Source organism: Anser anser (genome assembly GCF_964211835.1).
Source record: "Anser anser genome assembly, chromosome: 3".
Lineage (NCBI taxonomy): Eukaryota > Metazoa > Chordata > Aves > Anseriformes > Anatidae > Anser > Anser anser.
The window spans coordinates 83,139,569-83,162,656 of NC_139722.1; the positions used below are offsets into that span (position 1 = coordinate 83,139,569).

At 39.7% G+C, this 23,088-nt stretch overlaps 1 protein-coding gene across 1 annotated transcript in view; it reads right to left on the minus strand.

Annotated features, from left to right (window-relative positions):
• GREM2 (gremlin 2, DAN family BMP antagonist) overlaps positions 1-22,472 on the minus strand; it is a 39,677-nt gene extending 17,205 nt beyond the window's left edge. Inside the window, exon 1 of the mRNA XM_083831966.1 lies at positions 22,170-22,472. The gene's annotated coding sequence lies outside the window, so the exon portion shown is untranslated. The remainder of the gene's footprint in view (positions 1-22,169) is intronic.
• Positions 22,473-23,088: the final 616 nt, after the last annotated feature.

Sequence of the window (23,088 nt, forward strand, 5' to 3'; positions counted from 1 at the left end):
AGTGCAGATCAGACCAGTGATTTAAACAGCATAAGAATATGAATAATGTCAGAGCATAAAAGAGAAAGGGAGAAGCAATATGGAAAAACACTCTAAAAATTGCACCTATCAAAGACCAACTTAGCTCACCTGTCTAAACATTTGCTAACTCAGCAGAAAATGTATTTCTTGGAGGACACTGAGAAGCTCCTAATTAGCACAAAAACTGAGGAATACTAATTGCCACTTGGCAAAACTCTTGTTATTAAAAATACAAGACACATTTGTGTGTGGGGGTTCGTTCTTTCTTTTTTTTTTCTCCCCACAATCAAATTCGTGTTTTACAATATGACATAAAAGGCTACATGAGAACAAGTGCACAATTTCATATCTATATCCTTGTTAGAAGGCTTAAGGGAAGGACTCAAGCTTATCTAAAAAGAAAAAAAAAAAGTAGTGAGAATTCATTATACCTTACAGTTTAAGCAAAATATGAAATGGGATTAGAGAGCAGAACAGGAAAGCAAGCAAGACAGGCATATTTGGATTTATAGAAACAGACCTCAGAAAATAAGCTATTGTGTGAATTTGCAGCATAACTGTATAAAGACATAAAGAGTTCATCTAGATACCACGGTTTTAGCAAGGTCCTCTCTATGACTATTCTCCACCCCTCCCCCTGAAAAATAAGTAAATAAATAAATTTGCTTAAGGCTGCTTGCCAAATCCATGACAAATCATCTAACAGAAACCAGAGATGAGATTTGGTGACACTTTAGAAATAGGTGACAGGGACATACATGTCACTTGAATCAACACAAGCAATACAGAAAACTCCCGGTCTCACACCTACAAAGCCTTCGGTTTCATTTTGGGCTACAACATTGCTAACATATCTATATACCAGTGCCTCTTCAGGGTGTGCAGATGTACTGCTGGGAAGGTGGCAAAGCCATCTGTTATGATTCACGCAGAAGGCAGACAAAGTTCAGGATCCACACACAAGCTCCCTGGCTGTCCTGCTTTGTCAGGTGTATTTCACATGCATTCAACTGACACCACTGAGTAGAAGACAAACAGCATTAACTACTGCCAGACATCCAGAAATTCAGGCAGAGGGGGCACAGCTACTTATTTCTCACACAACCAGCTCTGCAACACGATCTTCCCCATTTATGAATATAACCTCAGAATTTCAGTACCCACGTGAACCAGAAATAATTCAACTCATATCCTCCACACAGGGGGACTAAAACCAAAAAATTGCAGAAACAGGTAGAAGGAAAGAGCAGAGCACAATGAGCCATTACCCATACTTTCTGCTAAAGCTGGATAATTAGGTAGGGAATAAAAATAAAACTCCTGGACCTAGAGGAATTTACAAAAATAGAGCCCACCACTATTTTTCTGTGATTAGTCTTTGTGATGTGGAGCATGAGGTCCTGATTTAAGCTCCCTGAATTTTATCATTCTAACATATTAAAATAGCCATTTTTTCCCCAGTTTTCTGAATCTAAATGAAAATAATCACACACCTAAAGAATGAAAACCTATGCTTTTTTTCTCTTAATTTTACATTCTGGTAATACTTCAGAACGTGAGTTCAAATACATATACTCAGCAGAACAGCACAACTCCACTTTCAAGTAAAGTAGCAGCACAGAGAAAACCCTGTGTTTGACCTTGAGAAATAACCAAAACAGCGATTAACGTCAGCTGGATATATTTCTAATTGTAACCTGTGCCCCTTTGAGATAAAGCTTAAATCATCTCATGCTGTCATATCCAGTCCAGCTGGGGTGTAGTTTAATTAATTTAAACCGCGAGCCTTATAAGGTCCCTCTGCCCCTAGCCCCACTTGCACCACCTCCCCTCCACCCTCTCCTGCCTAGCACATAAGCATGCATGCATACATACACACACACACACTCTCTCCTTGGTCACCCTGTGCCAGTACTAACAACCAAGCAGCCACACAGTCAGCAAGATAAGTTCGCTGATCCAGCTGACAACTTTTTTTTGTTGTTTTGCCGACTGGCTTTCCAGCTGCCTACAAGATCAGTAGCACCGCTGGGGCCCCTGTGCCAGGCTGCCTTCAACCAGCTGTGACACCACACCCTGATACTCCCTCCAAACTGGGGCCTGGGAATGCTGTCACCCAACCTACCTGTTTCAGGGTGGAGGAGGCTAAAGGAGCTGAAAGGGTGTGGCTGATAAACGTGGCGTTGACTGACAGAGCTGCGTGCTTTTGAGTTCTGTATGGGATGCATGGTCTTCATATCTAAACAGCGTGGTGGTAGGACTACAGTCTGTACCACAGCAGTGTGAGGAAACAAAATAATAATAATAATAATAATAATAATAATTATAATAGAATGTGAAGGTTATATCATCTCCCATATGGGCTTCAGCTGTCTAACCACACTAATACCATTCCAGATGCCCAAGGACATCTAATGTGTTTGCACAGGCTGGCACATCAGAGACAGACCCTAATGGAGATGCATAGTCCTCCACAGTGGCCATCTGAAGCCAGGTGATAAACGTAAGGTATTCAAGTGGGCACAGGGCACAATTGCTGAGGCAAATGACTCTCTGCCAGAACCTCATTCTGCTGGAAAGGCACAAGGACTTGGTTTTTGCAGGTGTCAAACATTACAGCTCTTACTTACAACTAGATTTCCAGAAGAGGTATGCACCATTTAACTCAGTTCCTGAATAGATACAGGGTTATTCAAAAGAGGATCTTGTATCTTATCTTGAAAATAAGCTCCGCAATAATAGTGCAAAACTAAATGTTAAAGATGGAAGAAGAAACATGTAGTCTAGCTGCTGCATGTTACTTTTTGACCTTTGAGTGTCTTACTTTGTAAGTTGAAAGGTTTCTTCCCTAAAGGCTTTGGAGTTCTAAGTGACTATACACAACCACTGTATAGACTGCATAGGAATAATCTACATGATATATGAAGTAATAAGGCTTTCTCCTTCACTCTTGCTCCATTAATCACCTGCCTTCCTCACCTTCCCTGCCCTAACACCACCCCTTGCTGGATTCTCCATGTCCAATCCAGAATCTACAATCTAAGGCTGGTGAGATGGCTCTTCTTCCTTTTTGTGAAGATGCTACATACTCATGCAATTCGCACTTTGCGAAATTGAACACTCCTCAATTTAGAACAAAGAAAAAAAGAAACAAACAAACAACAACAACAAAATGTGGCTTCACAAAAGAAGTTAGAGGGAAATAGTTTTCCACTCTCTTTCCAGGTAACAGATGAGCTAAAAAAGCTCAAGAGACTGAAGAAATCTGCTGGGTAATGACCTGGAAAAAAAATCTATAAGAACTTATAACACAATTTGAACGCAAACATTTGCCTAACCTCCCTTTCATAACAGAGCACCAGAAGCATAACCAAAGTTGTTCACTTGTTCTGGTTATTGAATTTACAATGTGAATTCACATTTTGACCTCATTGGGCAAAAGCATAAATTGTGCATGCAGATGACATGATAAGATATGGAATGAGGATCCTAATGTATGAACAAGTGAGACAAAAGACATGTTTTACAGGAGAATTCATTCAACAGAATGCTGGAACAGTATATGAGCAGTCAGTGTATAAGATGAAGCCTTCAATGCTGAAGGGGCACCACCTTGTATCTCTCTCGTCCAGTCAAAGGCCACACATACCACAATGATAGGCCATCCAAAGGGCACAGAACATGTGCATTAAGCTTCTCTCCTGTCACTGAACAAAGGCATCTTGATTCTCCAAAAAAGGGAAGATTGTGTGTCCCACACAGGCTAATGTTTTTCAGCTAAAAATAGTTGGACATATGCATAAATATAATATACTTAATGGTCAACAGAGTGGGCCAAGCTCTCGTACAGATATGAATTCACTCATTTTAGTAATTTACATTCTGATTAAGAGAATAGAACCTTAAACTAGCACTAAAGAAGCTAAGCAAACACTTAATACATGTCCTGTATTAAGATCAGATCCAAAAGCCTGTTGGAGTTACCAGATTCTAGAAGAAGTGTGATAACCCTACACAACAGAAAGTCATAAGCATCAGGGAACACACCCAACCCACTTGTAATTAAAATTGAGGTGAAAATTTTATCATGGTTGGATAAATTTGCAGTTCTGGTCTGATGGTATTTAAATGGGGGAAAGCTGTCTACCATCTCAAATTTATAGCTTTTCTTTCTAATCAGTAACTTCAAGTAATATTTATTCCTCTTAAATTAAGACTTAGTTTTTGTACTTCAATGACAGTCTGTTGCAACTTTTAATAAGTCAACTTCCATATATACATACCATGCTGTATATTGTTTTTATGTGCAGTCATGTCATTCACAATGGTGGTCACAGTCACCAACCAGCCTGTCCCAATATGTCCCATATTAGGACAAGAGACTCCTAATTACCTGGAAACTTAAATAAATAAATAGATAATTAATCCCAAAGCAGAAGCTAACACTATTTATATGTAAATCTCTGGGGGAAAAAAAAGCCAAATCTATACCCACCATACTTTGATGGTCATCTTCAAAGGACATAAAAGACAAACCAAGGTTTGATTTTTGGATTCAAAATATGACTGCACAAGTGCATGCAGAAAAGTAACAGGCTATATGCGAGTTCTGGGCGCCATGTTTCAGGAAAAACATGAAAATTTCTAGGGGCAGAGCAGGGAAGAGAAATGAGAACTTTTATGAACACAGAAACTGTAACAATGTGGCAAGATTGCAGAAATCAGGGATTACGAAGAAGCAAAGACAACAGGAATGATGTTACTACTTTCCAAATGCATAAAGGAAGGAGAAAAACATCTTTCTTTATCCTTCACATATGCAAATGTAATAGTGCCTGCAAATATGATTTCAAACCATATTCCTATTAATGAACCTCATGATATACAGATAGTCAGGCACTGGAGTAGATTTGCTTAAGTTTGTATACTCATCATCAGAATTATTAAGGAGAAAGTGATGCAAAAGGAGAAAAAAATCACCGCATGTCCCAGGAATGAATTTAGATAAAATGAGTCCTAACAAGCAGAAGATGAGGTAGATGACATCTCAGAGTCCCTTTAATTCCTTTTCAAGTAAATAAAGAGATATATATGTAGGTATTATATAGAGTAATAATTGTGGCCCAAATAATCAACTTTTCAATAGATTTTTGCCTGGTTTTCTATCATTTTTCCTATCTTCCTAGACTTTTGTGTTTCTTGCTAGCTATCAATAGAAAGAAAACATTGTTCTTTTTGCAGTACAGCCATAGAGGCATTTGCTATGGGCTCACTAAACCATTACTAAAAGCCATCCTCATGTTTAATGCACTGAAATCTACTAATTGTGAACCTACCAGGTTTATGATGCAGATATCATGTTTTCAGATCAAAGACTTAAATTGATTTATTTTGCTGTACGCAGAATACTTAACAATTTGTCTCTGACAATAGAGGCCAAAACATTCTGGAGAATACCTAGAGTTTTCCAAAATTTGTGTTATTTAGAGGAAATGTTGCCCAGTTTATTAGTTGAAGGATAAGAATGTCATTTATAAATCATTAGCAAGTAAGTGTATAAAGTATCCTTAAATATCCATAATCACACATACACACAGTTTTCCACATAAAATGTTACAGTACTTGCAAGTGTTCAGAGGAGGCAACAAAGGTGGTAGAAGGGCTGAAAGACATGTTCTATGAAGAGATGCTAAGGACACTGGGTTGTCCAGTCTGGAGAAAAGAAGGATGAGAGGTGGCCTCACTGCTCTCTGCAGCTTCCTGAGGAGGGGAAGTACAGAGGGAGGTGCCGGTCTCTGCTCCCTGGTCATCGATGTCAGGATGACACTCAGGAACAGCACAAAGCTGCACCAGGGGTGGTTCAGATTGGACATTAGGAAAAATTTCTTCACCATGTGGGTGGTCAAACACTGGAACAGGCTTCCTAGAGAGGTGGTTGATGGCCTATGCCTGTCAGTGTTCAAGAGGCATTTGGACAATGCTTTCAATAACATGCTTTAACTTTTGGTTAGCCCCAGAGTGGTCAAGCAGTTGAACTAGGTGATCTTTGAAGGTCCCTTCCAACTGAACTATTCAAAACTATTCTGTTCTGTTTAACTCTATTCTAAACCATGTTTGAGGACTGATTTCAATGCAGAAAAGTCAAAATTGCTGAATTAGTTGGTGTGAGTCGGTGATACCATAACAATAACCGAAGTACCTAACACCTGCTCCATCCCGGGGACTATGGCTGGGCACTGTGACAGACCATGGTTCAGCCCTAGCGGTGTCACCGTGGGGGCTTCCAGAATATTCTCCATTGGTCTCCACTCACTGATTCGAACAAGACATGTTTGATGGCGGCCTTTGCAATTCACTGTTTGTCACTTAGAGCCTAGATGCTGGCACTGCGTACCTCTGGCAGCAGCAGCAGCCTGGGGGGGGGCACTGGCTGCACCATAGTTACCGTTGCCCATTAGGCAGGTAAATAGGTGGGGGAATGGAGAAATGGCCACCTCCTCTCATTGTATTTCAGACAGCAAGAGAAGCACAAAGGGCAAAAACAAGAGGCAAAGACCCTCAGCGAGAGCTGCTGGTCAAGCTGCTCACAGCTAACTTGGCTCACGTGTGCAGTTTGCTTTGGAGACGTGGTCTACAAGGCACAGGAGACTTTTTCCCTTGTAATTTGGTATGTAAAGTGTTTCAGGAGCACTTTCATAACTCTCATTTGCTCTCAAATGTGGATGAGACAGGCATTAAATGATATATTGGAGTATGCTGGCATTAATAGTTTGATCCAAACTGCAGACATGGACACAATCATGTACTCGGAGATGTGAGACAAACACACTGAAGTTTACATAGTCCAAAACATCTGTATTGTCCTCGTGACAGCAAACACCCAAATTCCTCTCTGTTTGCAATACCTGTAATTAACAGGTGTGGAATAGTTTGTCAACAGTTGTCATCATGAAGCTATGATATTTGTTCTATAATCACAGTAATACCCTGTGAAGATGTATCCACTGTTGAACCCTCCCTTTCCCCCAAAACCCAACAAATAAATAAATCAAGTTGTTTTCAAACTGACACTAAACACACACTGGAATCAAATTTCAGTTTCCCATCTGCCTTGTTTATTCTCCCAAAATTGAGATAAGTTTAGAAATTTGATTTGCTTCTTTTTCTAATTCCCTAAAATTAGCCTTAAGAGTAAAGGTATCTCTTCAACATTTTTATGAGGAACTCCTCCTTTACCCAGGTATAGTCTAATATTTCTGAGTACATTGTAGAGGTGAGGTGATATTGGATTGTGTGGTTTCCTAAAAGCCAGAAAACCCATTCATCTACCACACAAGCTATTCTTTAGTAACTGTATACAATTCTTCTAAGTAGTGTTGTTTCTCTGAGAAGACCATTGCTTCAGTATGTTTTTAAACCAATGCTATACTATATTATCTCATAACTTAAGGCAAAGTGATGATCAAAGGTTCACATTCTAACAAGAATTACATCCCTCATTTCCAAGGAATTGAAACAAAAGGAGTTTAATACAAGATGGATTCCTGAGATATATTATTACAGTAGAGCATAAGATGAAACTGCAAGAATTCCTGAAAAACTAGGCAATACTGCAGTGTTTGCTACCAACAAGAAGCCCCCAACACACCTTTTCACTGCGCCCAGTAAGTTCATAAAAGAAAGGGAAGGAAAGACGGAGGGTTCTCTGTAAATACTTAGCTAAATATTATTTGCATGCATTTATAGTATTTACATAATAAATATTGACTTTATTAAAGCAAGCAGAGAAAAATAATATTTTACTTCAATGGATCCAATAATTTTACTCCATTGGAATATCAATGCTGAGATCTTCAGGTTGAAAATACACAAACCAGGCAAAGATCTGTCTTTAGGTAGATTCCTTGATATCCACACAGCTTATGTGGATAAGAAAAGTACCATCATTAAAAATACCCAATCGGCCTGAAGTAAACAAGAGATGATTACAGACAAATTACTGTGACAGAAGACAGATGAAAAAAAATATATATATTACCAAAAAAAAAAGTACGAAGAAGTAATTTGAAACAATAAATTAACAATATTTTTGGTCTTGTAATAACTTGTGATTCCAGTACAAATTATCTTTCAATTCAGTATCACCTTTTTTTTTTTTTAAAATTGGAAATTACATTTTAATTAATTAAACTTGATCTGCATATACAGGTTAAAAAAAAAAAAAGAAAAAAAGAAAAAAAAAGGATGAGGGGAGAGGAAACTCCACAAACATCTGTTTTCTGTAATGCACCACATAAATCTAGACTAGTACTCCTTGGATATACAAGAGCACCAGTAGCTGAACAGGTTCTGTAAACAATGGCTAAAAAGTTATCCCCTGAAAGTGCTTGTAAGGACGAACAACTAACCTCTTTTTAAACATGTACAGACTAGCAAAATCACTTAGGAAGCTCAGGTGAATTCCATAGAGCCATGTATCTGCATACTCGTGTTTTCTTCATTCAACTTCCTTTCCTCCTTCTTACACCGGTGCTATACAAGAACACAAGTCCTGGGATTCCTCTTGAGTGCAATTACATTGTGCCAAAAACATCATCATTAACATCTTGCTTGCTATCACCTCCTACCAGTGTTCAAGTGTATCCCATGTAGATCAATATCTGTTTGACTATAAAAGCTACAGCTGAACACACCCCCTGTTTTTTGTTTTTTGTTTTTTAAAAAAAAAAAGCTCTAACATTTTACTTGTACAACTGCCGTGGAAGCTAATACGAAAAACAATGAAGTACAACCAGAATCACATACCCAACTGATTTACAACCCTGGATTCAACCAAATTAAGATCTGTCCTATAATGTTTCCTTTAGAGATGTCAGACCTTCTGAAGTCATTATGATCAATTTCAGCAATGGCAATAAATAACAGTCTATTTTTCTGAAGCTAATGGTAACTTTCCCACAATGTGTGCATTATTTGTGTGGTTCATAACACCAGTGCCTTGTTTGGTACAGGTTTGCTGCAAGGATTAGGTTTTTGACATTTGGCTGTAGCAGGCAAATCAAAGAAAAAAAGGCTGATCCTAACCTAATGCAATATTAATACACGCAATACTCATGCAATACTAATACAGTATCAATGAAGAATCTAGTGTCTGTGTTGCTTTGTGTACACAGTTTCCAACTGAACTTCAGCCCTGTAAAATTAGTGTTTATACAGCCGTGTCTATCTTGTACTAAAATCATGTTCAGTGATCATCATTTGTAAAACCTCACAAGTACCTGGGAAATCCCAACAGCCTCCGAAAGGCTCACCAGCTCTGAACTGTGACATTCTGGCCACCAGCACCGGGGACCATTGCTTGTGTGAGGGCTTGACTGCAGGTTGGGGGAGGGTGTAAAATGTGTCTAGCTGTACTTTGGATCTGATTACATCTTCTTATAGCTCTGAGGATTTTATCACCTTTAGTTCCAGAGTGTAACTTAACCTATGCATTCAGCCCTCATAATGATCCTTCCTAGCCTTCAGCTGCACCTTTTTCCTTACAGAGGGAAAATCTCAGCAAATGCATCCAAAGATGGGAGAAGTAAGAAGTGTTCTGCAGCATTTCTCAATCTATCATCCTTTTCCCTCAGCACTTACCTTCTGCAAGGCTTGTCAAGTTCAGACGCAGTCAGCTTAATCTATCTTCACAGCTTGACACACTCAATGAGAACCCTGCAAATTTCTCGATCACCTTTGTAACGCTGAGCAGAGGAAAGTCTAAGTACTCTAAAATATAGGATTAAGGTGAATTGCCCAATATTAAGCAAAAGTTTGTGGCTCCATGTTACCAAACTGGTAACCTGACATTGTTATTTGTAGAGTCATTTGACCTTCATAATAAGCCAGTCTTCTGCATAGTGAAAATAGGTGGAAGGAAAGAAGGCAAAGGCTACTTTTATCCTCCACATATCTGAGCAGTGCCAGAGATGACAGATACATTCAGATTCTCCATAAGTTACTCTGAGACTATGCTGAAACACCCAGAATAAAAACAAAAGGCTTTTTTCTTTGATTTATGCATGTGTCAAGGTTTTATTGCAAGTCAAAGGCATGCAAGGTTGGGCTAAATAAGCATATTTTAAGTAAAGGGTAAGCTGATATGAGAAGGTGATCCAGAGAGAGAGGCAATGTTCCAGCTATTCTTGATTAGTTATTTTTCGAATTGGGCAAAATAACTTAACCCCATGAGCAAAAACAGAGAAAGAGAAAATGGCTAAATACTTAACCTTTCCCCATGCTTCCAGCATGTCCTGGAGAGTAGACCAACAAACAGGAGCAAACAAAACTTACAAGTGTGCAACCCTCTTTGCAGACACCAATTACTGCTCTCTTAAGATTCAAAAACATGCTAAAACTTGTCTTTTCCATTTTCCCCTTCACATTTCTTCTACAAACCTCTAACTACAACTTTGTACCAGGGAAATTGTGTCATGCCACAAGATGATTTGAAGAGACACTGCTGTCTCAACATACCACGAAGATGACTAAATAGTGACAAAGTAAATCATCCCTCAAAGATAAGTCAATAGTGAATAAGTAATTTTATCTGTCAAGAATTAACATGCAATGAATACTTGGAAAGGTTACTCAACATAAAATCTGTTAGCAGTTAGACGTGAGTTCCCTCACACATGCTAACTAAGGAAGCCTGTAGAGGAATAGATCCTATTTGACTTCTTGATGAAAAGCTTTAACAACAGCAAGTGGTATGTATAAACCTCTAGAAAAGGATTATATCCTAAGAGATTGCTAGCTTACAGACAGATATCTTACTATAAAGACATACTTCTTAAGCATTTCTCAGGAAATGTGTTCACTTTCTATTTAAAATATTTGAAATGACTAGTGAATGAGTGAGTTTATGATAAATAAAAAAATAGTTTATGATGAATAAAAAAAACTAAAGGCAGTTAAAAAATTGGTTGAATAAAAGAAATACTCTGAAGCCATTAACAGTTTGGAATTTAACTTGCAATTAAAGCTGACAGACCACTTAAAAGCTTACCTTGCTTTTCACTTCTGTTACTATTTGCATTTTTCTTTTTTCTTTTTTTTTTTCAGTTATGTAAAGGCAGTAATCTGTTTCCATTTTTTTCTTGAATATACTTTTCAAGTTCTTTTATATACTTCTAGCATGTTATCATATCTGTCCTACAAACTCTGTGAATGCATAGCTTATGATGTTTTAAAAATTCTATTTAATTAAAAGAAATTGGGAGTCCTGATAAAATGTGCAAGCTGCAGTTGTATATCCTGAAATCTAGGCTGTAAGTATACATCACTTAAATTTTCCTATCTTCTTGAATAAATAGATCCTCAAAGGTTTCCCAGAGAAGATATATTTTACATTACTTGGGCTATCCAAAGAATGTTTTTGCCGCTCTGTGCAATTAGAGCTGGAAGTGCATTTATCTTGCTATAAATAAGGTGACTCTTAAAGAATGAAGTTCAGAAGTGTTAATTTCAAATCTTTAGTGAAGATATCTTTGATAGGGTAACCCCACATCTCAAAGTAACTAGTTTAGTTTCACTCAAATTTGAAATAAATTCTGGCATTTATAATATATGCAAATTTGAAAAAAAAGTGGAAAATATGATAGACTAATTGCAGAATTATATTGAAATTTTTATTATAAAACCTAAGTATTTACATAGCTGTTTTGAAAGTTTCCATTTATGTATGATGTCAAGTCAGAGCTACTCCTAAAATCACATTGAGCAGAAATATAACTTAATTGTTCAGAAACGATCCATGTATGGAATCACTTAGTTCTTCAGAAGCAAATCCTCTCTTTCCAACCATACAAATGCTTAGTATATACTGGTTCAAAAGAGAAAAGTGAAAAGAGAAAAATGAGAAGGCAATTAACTGTTGTTGTCTCTTCCTTTTGCTACAGTAAAAACATACTTTACAGATACCTTGTGTAAACCATGAACAAAAAATTTGGATACACAAGTTTAGAAATAATAACTAATGAAGATAGCAGAGCAAATACACAATGGTAGATCTTCCCACTTTATAGAAGGCATAGTTGGCAGTGCCTTTTTTTTAAGCATAAAAATATTTTTGCATTGTATTAAAGCACTGTTCCACTCCTCTTTAGAGGAATTAATTTAATCCAGTGTGTGCAAATTTGCATTAGAATTCACATCCTTATAGGCCTTGCAGTAAGGCAAACATTTGTTTTTTTACATTTATACATACAGTCATGGCAACCTGTTTTACATACTATTCATATTCATATACAGATACAACACTGTATTAAGCATTGTTAATAGAAGAATTCTAGCCTTTTTTTTTTTAAGGTTTAATTTACAGTAACAGTTTTTACAACCTACAAAGCAACCCATGAGACCCATCAGTTCAAGCAATGATAGCAATAGCCTTTCTCATTGTCCAGTATATTCAGGAATGCTGGTCTTTGGGCTCTCTTCAATAGCAACCTTACTCAAGATCTTACGCACTTACCACTGAGCCTGTATACCTACCTGCTGCTTGAACTAGACTACTAATGCCACTCAGCACTAATGGGGTTTTCAGGCTGCCATACAAGGATTCTGCACTTAGTAGCGCTGCCAGCTAGAGGACACGAAATTATTTTGAACACACGCAGCACAGTTATAAGCCAGTTTCACATAGATTTTGATTGTACCATTTAGACATGACAGGTGTCACAAAGAAAGTTTATAGCAGAATTAAGAAACAACCAAGTGCCTAGGAGCAGAGCCAAGGGCAGAATGACCATTTCAACACAAGTTTAGACTTTCGCCTACCTAAAGTGACACCATAGCCATAGGCATCGTAACAAGGAAGCAATACTCCTTGGACCATTAATACATTTAAGAGACGATTAGGTTTTGCCACCCCAAAGAAATTGGTCATGAGATGAAACCAGAAGTCCATCACGGGAGATTCAGGAAAGGCTTACAACTAGCAAGAAGACAGCACTTTTTTAAAAACAAAAATGAGTTGTGACTCTTATTTGAAAAAGTCCACCAGCATTGCTATCTGACCGATGGGATATGTTAGCAGTTAGTATCATGCATCAGAATGTTAACAAAGTTATAGTGGATTTTGATTACTTACTTGAGGCGTGGTAAAATAAGCTAGTTTTCAAATGTAGTTAGCACTTTCTAAGGAAAATGAAAAAATATCCTGGGGGAAAAAATATCATTTGGAGCCCTTCATAACCAAAATATCTTATATTACAGTTCACTTTTATCAACTAATGAAGTGTCTCTTTAACTAATATAAAACAAACCATCCATATGCTTATATGACAATAAAAATGGATTCTTAGGATTTTTTTTTCTGTTGTCCTGTAAACAGTAAAGACAAACATAAAGCCAAGATAAATACAGTGAAAAATGTGTTTCAATATTCTCAACAGATACATCTAAATTTCAGTGTGAGGGGAAAGAAACAACAAGTACTCCATTAGCACCCCAAACGCCCTATATTTTACACATTCAGAAAAAGTTAACAGCTTAAGTCAATCATGTTTGACCGCTATACAGTTATTTATATGAGTAAATGAAGCTGGCGTCTGAGTGGGGGGATGAACTGGCAACTTGCCGCAGCCTTGAATTACAATTTGTATATAATGGAGCAAACTGCAAGCGCTCTGATTGTAGCCTATCTATGTGGATGAAGCTAAGCAGAAGAGCTCAAATAGGCAACATTCTGATTTGATTAACGATAAAACAAGATAAAGATTTCTTCAGTCTTCAGGTGAAGTTGCCCAGGACAGATCTGAAGAAGAACTCGGACCCCCATGACCAGACTGTCAGCAGAGTTACATAGACAACTTTATCTCTTGAGACAGGAAACCCTTGTTACAGGCTTCTCAGCCATGAGCCTGCAGTTCTGCTGTCTGAACAGAGCAGCTAAACCCAAAGTGAAAATTCCTGTTGTTGTTGGCAGTCTCAGAGGCTCCACAACACTGGACTGCACCATGGCCATCATTGCTATAGAGAGGCACAGATCATAATGAAATAGCTGGGAAAGGTCATTTTCAGTGATTCTACAGTTTTTTAAAGATCATTTTACATAGGACAGGAACAAAGGAGAAATGAAGTTGTTCCTTCTTAGAACAACTGTGTTGAACAGACTAAATGAGTTTGGTTTTTTTTCAGACTTGAATATCTGGGAGTAGATTAGCTGTTCACAGTGCACGTTATATGAATGGCAGAAGTTAGTGTTCTGGAGGGACTTTACAGAGAACATACAAATCCATACATTTCATACAAAAGAAAAGATCCTTGCTTTTTAGGCTCTTTTGTAAAAAAAATAAAACATATATATATAATAAAAAATAAATGAAATAAAAGCTGAGAGCAGCTTAGAAATAAGCTGATTTCCCTAACTGTCTGTTTATCAAACAACTGTATTACCACACAGCATGAACAGCTCACAGCAGTAGTTTCCATAACCAACAGTGCCTCTATCCTACAGTTCCTACTAATTCCCTATAAATGTTGGGAATAGTCCACTGGCCTTTTCTGGTTTTCAGAAATACAAAGCGATTAGCTGACCACTTTTGCAAATGACACTTTGGAGTTGATTAAAACATTTACAACAGTAGTTTATGTATTGTATTGTGATTATGCATCCAGTCTTGATATTTCCTCCATATGTATGTCATTCATAGCAGAATTACTTCATTCTATTTTACTGATACACAGCACTTGTGTACGTGTAAAAAGGCAGGTATCTGGTGACCTCTTAATATGTATTTAGGAATGGAAATTCATCCCTGTGGCCTTTTCTTTCTCCTGAATTCACTCTCTAGTTCAAACATTGGCCAAGGCACAAATAAACAAACATTAGTAAATACGAGACTGGATTGCCATTGCTTCTCAACAGTAGAGTCTGCCAGTATCAGATATGGATCCAGAGATATTGCTGGGTTTGCCTCTTCCAGAATAAATTTTCCAAGGAACTACACCCTCCTCTAGCTTGCTTAGATTCTGAAAATCACTGTTTATGACTGCGGCTATAATATTTGACCTACCCTGAAGTGCCAGGAATCAAACCACAGACTTTGGAAAGCAACAGGATCCATAAGCTCCAGACTTCTCAGTTTGAGAGTCTATGGTATGAGAGTCCCAGTTCTAAGCCACATTGATGGCTATGCCAGGATAACGCTTCGGATTCTGCAAATCACATCCATATTGTGAAGTCTTTCAAAGTCTGGCATAGTCTTAAATGGACAACAAATCTGTTTGTCGGATAAAGTCTGGACTGCTAAATAAATAGCGATAAGTTTCCTAATACTACTGGGCAGAGTGTTCCTACAAGTACAATATGTGTTTATCAATTTCCCACTGAGCTAGTGTTGCCTTCCAAATTTCCATTAATCCTATTATAGTAAACGTAGTATGGCCCTCTGGCAAACAAGAGTAACATTCTTCCTGTAATATCATATCCTTCTTTTAAAGAAACCTTAGAGATGTCCAGAAAAAAACTAGGCTTGACTTGGAATGACACAATGAAGTTGTTTCCAAAAAAGCTTAGGTTTTATAAAATATTAGATTTAAAACTAAAAAAAGAAAAAAGCAAACAACAAAAAAAAACAAAACACAAACAACACAAAACAAAACAAGATTATTTTTATAAAGGGTTAATTGGCAATTTCTGATAGGTATTCAATACAATGTTTGCAAGTATCATAGTTTAAAATCAGTTATCAAAACACTAACATAAAAATACTTTTTCTGGAAGCAATTTACCTGAGCTGAAGGATAAAGCAACTGGCATTTTGGGTGTAGAATTCAGAAAATAATAAACTTTAGCTTGTGAAAGTATTTTTTCAGTGCTCCATCAAGAAGAAAGAACATCAAGTGCAGAGAACTTAAAAAAAAAAGTGGATAAAGAAAAACAAATGGATTTGTTATGGCACAAATTGTATTTAAAGCTTCTTTTCATCTGGGAGGAATTTATGGTAGACAAAGGTGGGATTTGTCTTACAGTTATTAATACAAACAAACGAAAAAGAAAAAAAAGCAATACAACACAACCAAATAAAAAAATAGATCAAGCTGTTGAATAACATCCTGTAAAGTGAATGAAGGGACTTTGGAAATCTCAAAGCAAGATAGCTTCAGATGACAGAAACTAGCTCAACTTCCAGCCATATGCATTTCTCTCAGTTGGTGCAGGGACATTATAGAAAAAAGAGTCATCAGATATAACAAAAATAGCATACAATGGTGCTATTTTCAAATATTTTCTGCGATTTTATAAAGCTTTACATTTTCCTAATAATCAGTTTATGTTACATTTGAATCTTCAGTTTCAGATACCATTAAGAAGTCACAAGTTTTGGGCTATGATTTTACTTAAGGACCAGCCTCAATAAGGATTGGAAGAAATAAATCAACAATCTTGCCCTACCTACATAGAATCTGAGGTGCTTATGATTTGTAAGTATTCACATTTAGGAATATCTGGGCAAAAGCTGTTCTCCCTGAAGTATTGGGCAAAGTTTTCACGGGCTTCATTAATGAAAAATATACACCAAAGTCAACAAACATGCTTAGCATAAATCCATTGTGTGCCATAATCTGAAAGGTGTCAGCCAAAGAACAAATTAAATCTAAATACAAATGATAGCCACCTCTCCCTTCATCAGGAGACTTTACTGGATGTATCCATTAAGTCATGCAATAGTAACACAGAGTATGTTCACATATTTCCCATCTTCTCTGCTGTCAACCTCTTCTTGTTCCTAGGAAAGGACACAGCTCCAAATTATGTTGATGGAACAGAAACTGACAAACGATAGATGGTTCATAACAAAAAACATGCCTAGAGCAAGGAAGTCTGACATCTGAGAGCTGGGATGTTTTCATTTCGGATAGAAGCTCTGACCCACTATTTACACCCCTGTCCCAATCTCTCCCGCATATTTTAGATGACTACTTTCCAGATGTTATCTGTATGGAGACTGGCCAGATTTATGGGCAGGATCCTGCTCAACTCTAGGCCAAACTAGTGTTTTGGCCTCACTGGAAATGAGATTAGGTTGGAGACTTGCACCAGGAAAAAACTGCAGTTTCTTGCCAGAAACAGTCATGCAGAATTTTTACAATGCTGTTTATTTTTTGGTTAGCACTACTGTAGAATATCAGGCTATTTAGCGCTAGCATAATAGCACTTAAGCAGACTAATAGAATAGACTACACACGGCTGTAATCCATAAAAAAGAAGAGAGGCAGCTAGCTCACTCGTAGCACCAGCACAATAAAGTTTTCCATTCTAACAAGTGTTTGTACAAGGCAAGGTCAATAACGCATTCTTCATGAGTTGTAAAAATGTTGTTTCCAAGTTTTAAGAGAAGTTAAAAATTTAGGAAATTTTTAAGATTTATTGCTGTTAAATACACAGTCTGATGTTATATTTGTGCATTGCCCATCACACTCAATAAAAATTGTTTCCAAAATGAAATTTGGAGGGTAAATGATATATTTTCCTTTCCCAGTGTATTTTTGTTCTCCGACTTCCTTAATGCAAAATAGGCAGAAATGTAATATTTATGAGACTATTTGTATTTGAATGCATAACAACTTTAATTTCCTCTGAGTTTCATTACAAAAGATAGTTTCTTCAAATACTCACTTCCTATGCAGTAATGACTTTGAAACTGTCCAAAATGGGAAAAATGTACCTTTTTGTTTCTATACAGAATCTTGTAGTGAAAAAAGTAGTATGCATATTTCTATATACAAAATACATTTATGATACAATTCTATATGGCAGTATAGCCTCTAAAACACTGACCTTCGTAAATCCCTTCAATTTTATGACTAATCTAAAATATGTTGCTATAACTAGTATATGCTTTATAAAGACAACAATAACAGAAAAAATATATATACGCAAAATGTCATAGATAAACATGGTTATACTCACAAGAAAAAAAAATGAATCTGAAAGGTAGATGCTGTAAGATGACTTTTTGAAAAAGGGCAGTTTATAACTAAAGTTTCCATGATTGTATCACATTGGATATTGAAAGACAGATTGCCTTGTGTTTCACAGCAAGAAAGATTCTTAAGGTCTGTTTCCCTTTCTGAAGCAGGCTTCAAAAATCTTTTATTAAAAAAAAAAAAAAGTCATAAAAGGCTTAATGCACTGAGAACAAAAAATACAATGTTTTCAAAGTGGCATATGCATAACCCAGATAACTCACCTTAAAATCTACTCTTTACCCTCCATAGCAGCTCTACTGGAATAAGGTTTGGAGTAGAAAACCTCTAGTAATAGAAATATAGTCATCTGAGAAACAACACAACACAAAACAAAAACTCTTTTGTTTTTCAATTCACATTATTCTGAATAGCACAACATTTTCTGCATTTTAAAAGCAGTTTGGAGCAGTCACTGTGATGCAGAACAAGGAGGATATATATATATATCATTCACGATGCACACATAAAACCCTATGACTTACAGTATGAACCCCATGAATATGTGCATAAAACTGTAGTGTCAATAAGAAGCCCAATTTTTGCAAGAATGACAAACATCTTCTGCTATTGAGTAAAAAGTATCTGAGCGTTACTGGCTCTAATAATATATTTTCTAGTCAGAAATGTTTTCATACAAAAGATAATGGATTATAGTTAACAAAATCTTATATATGTATATATATTTGTAATATTTTTCAGAATAGCAGCAAACTAAAGAAAAACAAGAAAGTGCAAAAAGTCAGCCAAGTCACCAAAGAAACAGAGAAGTGTTTTCATCTTTAAAGTGAAAACTGCACACAAAGATGCTTTAGAATGTTTTAATCAGAAGCTGTAAGTGGATGTTTCTGAACATCTATCTGGGCATCACATATTCCCACCTGCCTGGGACAACTGGACTGTACGGTCACACGTTCTTTCGCTTGATGTGCTGGGGCACAGGAATGGCCAGAACAGGCTGCACCTTCTTCAAAGGGATGTTTCTGCTGTGTTATGGGAAACATAGTCAGGCAGGATGCTGCGCTCACAAAACACAACGCAGCATTTCTAATTGACAGTTTTTACATTTCAAGCCAACATTTTTCACTGCTTCCATACGAAATGAGGAGCATAAACACAGCCTTGTAAACCTTCACACGCGCCAGAGTATGGCCAATGGCAGGGAAGCAGACATAAAGAAGCATCAGTTGTCTTTTTCTGAGCACAACTGTTATGTTCACATTCACCAGGTAAGCACAAGGCTATGTTATCTGAAGTTCTCACTCAAAAAGGTCTGCAATCACATACCAGACTATTAAAACACACAGACACACACACAAAACAAACAAACATACAAACAAAAAGTCACAACTACCACCTATCCATCTTCTTCTAAAACTGAAATGTTCTCGGTGTGTGTTCATACAAATAAGGCTGCCACAGTTGGTTTCAGGGTCGTGCTCTCCCACAGAGCCAGAATGAGCTTCTCAGTAACACATCTGCAGGCAACGGTGCCGGGAGCAGGGAACAGCCAACACCCCAGGGAAAGATGGCGAGTGTCTGCTCCAAACTGTGCTGTGTATCAGCACTGCAAATTGACTATGTCTATGTTAGCAAGCAGCGCAGCCCAACAGGAACAGAAATATTGAGCAAAACAATTATGTGCAGGAGACTTTATGTCAATGCTAAATGCATTTCCTAGGGTTTTACTTCAGGCTAGCTCTGGTCTGGTCCCATGGACTGAATTTCCAGCAATGACTCAAGCACATCTTCCAGTTTAGATTCATCCTAAAGGAATCCAGCTGGCCCACCATGAGGTATACGGAGATGGACAGTAAGTGGGAACAACTGGAAGACTGGCGTCAAAAGAGCACTCCTGATATGAACCACAACCCTAATATAAATGCACAACCACACCCACGAGCATCTGTGAGAGCGAAGTGAAAGAGCTTATTGTGCAGCTCTTGAAGAGGCTCTTCAGATGTCAGTAAATCTGCACGGCGACTTCGACTGCTCAGGTTCGTACTTCTACATGCAGTGCTACTAAACTTATATTGAAATAGTTCTAGCTCAAGCATCAGATGCTGGTAAGTTGGAATTTGCCAGTTACCAAGTTTATCAAGAAAAATCACAGCAGGACTGAACTATTTATTACAAAAGCGGATGGCCCAGATCTACTTGATTAACACTTGCATAAACATTGACAAATGATGACTGAACCCCATCAGTTTCCACAGGACTGGATATATCTATATACCTCAGCTGGCAATTCAGATTATTTTTTACCCTCACCTGGTACTATGGAAAGAAACAAAAATCCCCTCAGTTAAATTCTTCAATTTCCTATGCATTTGTTCTATTCCACACTGAAAGTCATGTTTCACGACAGTCTATTTGAAAGACAAACAAAAAGTAAATAGATCAGCTAAACCAATCAGCTCAAAATCTAAAGTTAATGGCATTTATTTTTGTGCCACCCTTTCAGAGCCCCTTCTGATGCTTTTCACTGCCTTCACGCCCCTTATCATCCCGCACGGGAAGTTGAGCAAACCTCGCTGTTACCAGACACACTTCCCCCCGAGCACCAGAGCTCTGCGTGCACAGTGTGCGGCATTAGATGCAAGAAAGCAAAATGCTACCAGCTAGATCTGTCCCTCATTGCACAACACATTTAGCAAATGGGTCTGCCCTCTTCAGTTTCACAGTAATCACACACAGTTTTTCAGACTTTAGGACTTTGCTGCCCTTCTTGGACAGCGGCAGTTCATGGGGACTGTGCAAGAAAAGAGAGGTCCCTTGCTCTGAGCCTGGGTACTGAGATTGAACCCTGATTCCCAGTAATAACCAGACTTCTTGCGTCTGTCCAGTTATTTTGTAAGGGCTCTGCTATCAAATCTTAGAACAGTATTGTTTCTCCTCAGTATTTGCAAAAGCCAGCCTGGAAACTATGCATGAAGGTTAGCAAGTGAAGCATCTGTGTCAAAATATACCAGGCAGCACATACTTCTTGGAGTTCAAGCAACAAATTAATCCCCTCAGGAAGCACAGTATCTGTATTGTATCTGTGCTGGCGGGAAGTAAGGACTCTGAAGTCATGCTGATTTCTCCCTGCTTTAGTGAGAAACAGCCTTGAAGCGGCCTGATAAGCAGCCTGCTAATTAGGGCTGTGTGCAGGCACTGCCGCTTCTTGCACCTGTTGCTTGGTGATTCCCAGGAGGGCTATGGGATTCCTGGCCTGGGGGGTTTTCCTCGGGGGATGTCTGCCACTGCCGTGGTAAGATGGAAGCTCACCTGATGGTGGTCATTGGGCTTTCATTCAGTTTATTCCCCCCGCTTTTGCAAAAAAAGAGAGGTTTAACTTGTTACAAGCTGTTAATTTCGTCTTCAAAAATCCACCGAAAGTTATATAACCGCTTTCACAATAGCGAGCTAAAAATAAGAGTTGTTCAGCCAAATGCCAGTGCAACTTTTTACAGGACCTGTGACTCCAATTCTGCAAGACCTGTGAGAATGCAAATATTTCCTTAGCTTCAGCACAAAGTCAGGTGGGCGCTCCTTGTGAGACAAGAAGTGGGTTTGGATCATTACCGTCATTCGCACAAGGAACAAGCGGCGTATGTATGCACTTGTATGGATTTCCAGCTCCCGACTTAAAGTAGTGCTGCTCGCTCTTGGAGCTGATCCCTCCTGGGCTTTCATAATCACAACCCATCATTAACCCAAAGCAAAGAAAGCACGGTACAAAGGGGCACAGGTTTCAAGCGCGAGGGGGTGGGCGGCTTTTCTCTTTTTGTTTTTTTCTTTTTTTCTTTTCTTTTTTTTTTTTTTTCGTATTTTGCTGCTGCTTCCCCTCGGGGAGCGTGGGGATGGGACGCCGAGGGGCTTGTGCCCCGCAGGTGACTCGGAGCGAAGCCGCCGAGCCCCGGCGCTGCCGGGACCCGGCCCCGGCGCCCTTGGGCACGGAGACGCCCGCGGGGCCCCGCGTTGCCCCCGGCGGGGCCCGCGCAGAGAGCGCGCCCGGGGGCGGCGCCGCGGGGCGGCCCCGCGATGTCAGCACCGCGACGGGTGTCGGAGGGCAGGGGGCGAGGAGGAGGAGGAAGATGGGGGGGAGCGGGCGGGCGGCCGCGGGCCGGTGCTGGCTCGGCGCCCCCCCGTACCTGCAGCGAGGCGGGGAAGGGTCTGCGGCGCGCTCCGTCCTGCCGGCTATAGATCCAGAGGCGGCGTGCAGCGGGGTCGCCGTCGTCGCCCGCCGGCGGTGGTGCGCAGCCCCGGCGCGGTGCAGATGCCCATAGGCGCCCGCTGCGGGAGCGCGGTGCCCGGAGCGAGCGAGGCGGCTTCGCCGGGTCCCAGCTGCGGAGGGGGGAGCTCGGCACTGGCTCCTCTCAGCCACTGCCCGAGGAGAGGATCAAGCCCCAGCTTTCGATTGGCTCCGGTGGCCAAACAGCTCACACCAGCCTCCCTGCCCGCCCGCCCGCCCGCCCGGCTCCCCGCCCGCCTCCCCTCGCCGCCGGCCGCACACACTCCGCTCGGCCCTGGCAGCCCCCGGGCTGTGCGCGGCCCCGCCGGCACGACGAGCCCCCCGCCGGCACGACGAGCCCCCCGCCGGCACGACGAGCCCCCCGCCCGCCCCCGAGCCCCCCGGCCGTGCCTCCGCGGGGGGACCGCCCGCCCCAGCTCCCCCGGGAGAGCACCCGCGGGTCCCCCGCACTCCGTCCCCTCCCTCGGGCCCGAGGACCTGCGCTCTAAGCGCCTGTGACATTCGGTGTCATGCTCGAGATCCAGCCTCGCTGGTGCTGGGAACGTGTTTTTAAATGTCCCTAGCGAGTAAAATTAAAAGCATGCAGAACCCGACCACCTGAGGGCTCAGTCTGAGGTAGGACAAAGCGGTCTTTGCCTAAGTTCAGTTTGCTTTTCTTAACGCTGTTTGGGTTCCTAGCCCTAACTTGGTCAAATCCACGTCAAACCGTGGCATGCACAGAAAATAAAATCAGGATGCTAAGCCTCCTCTTCCTGAACCCAGGGTTATTAAATCGCAGTGGCTGTGACTGTCATTTCCCGGTGCATCTTTGATGTTGG